A 2,912-nucleotide genomic window follows, 5' to 3' on the forward strand; every position below is an offset into this window, starting at 1 on the left:
ATAGTGGCAACGTTTTGATAGATTATGAGCTGCAAACATAGTCTTAATAAGGCAATTTGACTTTATTTTTTATGTTGTAGAGCAGCACTCTAGTTTTTGTGTACAGGTTGTTGCTATTGCTACAGTGATATATATATTTTTTTGGTGTGAAGGACCTGCTGAGATTACAGTTTTCATACACACGTGCAGTAACTGCTTATGGTAGTAAAAATCTGTGTTCACAGTTTAGTATGTACATTGTTCCACCATTATTCTTGTCAGTGCTGTATCAATCTTTTGTAACGTCCTGTTTGGTGCACTCCACTTTTAAACTTTAATTCAGAGAGAAAATAAGCATTATCAGGTGGCAGTTAGCATAAGAAAATATACCCTGGTGCAGTCTTACAAGAGGGCTTTATGCACTGACCCTCCTAGATTTTCTGGGTTTGAAGGCCAGTGCCCACATATCAATTTCCCAAGCGATAAAATGCATTTTCCAAAACAGTTGAAAAACTGACTGAAGATTTCTGAGCACTGTTAAATATAAAACATTTTGACTGACTCACCTCTTGCTCAGTGTGTAACTTAACTGGCCTTGTAATGGTGAAGTTGCTGGTTCTGTTCTAACTGGATATATATATATATATATATATATATATATATATATATATATATAATTTGGATGTAAATTTATTGTCGGATTGAAATACTGAGTTACAACATTTCAGTCACAATTAATAACAGAAATACATTTTTATTTTTAATTGCTAATTGCATAAAAATTCGAGCTTTTGTAATAATTAAAATTTGGTATAATAATGTGAAATATTGTTAAATATAAACAAAGATGATGTGACTTACCGAACGAAAGAGCTGGCAGGTCGATAGACACACAAACAAACACAAACATACACACAAAATTCTAGCTTTCGCAACAAACGGTTGCTTTGTCAGGAAAGAGGGAAGGAGAGGGAAAGACGAAAGGAAGTGGGTTTTAAGGGAGAGGGTAAGGAGTCATTCCAATCCCGGGAGTGGAAAGACTTACCTTAGGGGGAAAAAAGGACGGGTATACACACACACACACATATCCATCCACACATATACAGACACCAGAAGACAAAACTCTTTGTCTTTAAATATGTCTGCTTGTGTCTGTATATGTGTGGATGGATATGTGTGTGTGTGCGAGTGTATACCCGTCCTTTTTTCCCCCTAAGGTAAGTCTTTCAGCTCCCAGGATTGGAATGACTCCTTACCCTCTCCCTTAAAACCCACTTCCTTTCGTCTTTCCCTCTCCTTCCCTCTTTCCTGACGAAGCAACCGTTTGTTGCGAAAGCTAGAATTTTGTGTGTATGTTTGTGTGTCTATCGACCTGCCAGTGCTTTCGTTCAGTAAGTCACATCATCTTTGTTTTTAGATATATTTTTCCCACGTGGAATGTTTCCCTCTATTTTGTGTGTGTGTCTATATATATATATATATATATATATATATATATATATATATATATATATATGCTGTCTGTCTCTAGAAATATATATCTTTTTTATTTTGATGTTTCACTTTTTTGTACCAAATTTTGAATGACTGTGAATACTCTCATTCCTGTGTAATTTGCAGTTAAATATGGAAGTATGTTATTTTTTGTACTCTCATTGAATATTTGTTATTGCACATTCCATATTGATAGTAACCACAGAATTTAAATAAAAATATAAAAGTTGCTACAAGTGGGAATACAATCAGCAAATAGCATACATTCACCAACTTCACAATTAGAAGTCTATTTTTCTATGCACAGAGCTACATGTAGCTCTGTTCAAAATGTTATAGAATAATACTTAAGAGTATTCAGAAATCTGTCTGATGTTGTCCAGGCAGTGACCTTCAGATCCTGTATGTACGAAGAAAATCAGAGGGGGCCAGTCCACAACATCTTCTCATGTAACTTTTTTAATGAACATTTTACCTGAAATGCAAGTGGACATCGTCCTCATGTTTGCTTTTTGAGATAAATAGCTTATTAAAACAACAATGATTCTTGTCTAGGAAAACAGATTGTGTATGTCAACTGTTGAACAATGTTATGAGGAGTATAAAAAAATGTGGCCTAAGTGTGAGGAAAGATGATTAGTGAGCCAAATCATCTGAAAGGATCAGGGCCAGCATTTAGAAGCAATCCACATATTTCTGCAATTGAAAGATAGAACTGCTTTTGCTTGGCACTGGGCAAGGAAACAAAACTGAGGAAGGAAGGAAAGGAATGAGCAGGTGCCCAATGGGATGAGGGGTTGCTCCGAAACTGGGCTCAAGATACTGCCCGGTGGCGAGGAGGAGCGAGCCTACTCGAGCCCAGCTTCTGACCTGTCCTGACTGGTTGCTCATAAACTCTTCAGTTAAGTTGTTTATTTTTATTTCTTTTTATTAAGCTTGATAGAGCATTCCACTGAGTTACAGCCTATGTTTAGAAAGTAATAAGAAGTGTGTTTTGTTCTTCTTGTGCTTCCTATTTACCATTGGACTAAACATACACACACTTACAGCAATTCACCATTGTTTGTGCTGGCCTTTATTTTGTTCCCCATTTAAAAATCACCAATTATTTGAACACCTATATTATTGTTACCTATCCAGTAAACTGTCAAGAGTTGTTGGTCAACAACTCTTCTTCTTCTTCTCTCTTTCCTCGCAATCTGAAAATTTACGTTTTGATGATGATATCACATGTGTCTGCAGTCTGCAGCTATTCTGACATTTACCAACTCTCTGGGAATCATTTGTATCATCATTCATGTGTAACACCCACACCGTAGACATGTATGTGGCATATCGAAACAGAAATGTTCATACATATGAAGGAGCCATTTTATAAGAAAGGCTACAAATTAATCGCTTGAAAAACATTTTGAACAATGCATGTGACAGAACAGAAT

Source organism: Schistocerca americana, chromosome 10 (genome assembly GCF_021461395.2).
Source record: "Schistocerca americana isolate TAMUIC-IGC-003095 chromosome 10, iqSchAmer2.1, whole genome shotgun sequence".
NCBI lineage: Eukaryota > Metazoa > Arthropoda > Insecta > Orthoptera > Acrididae > Schistocerca > Schistocerca americana.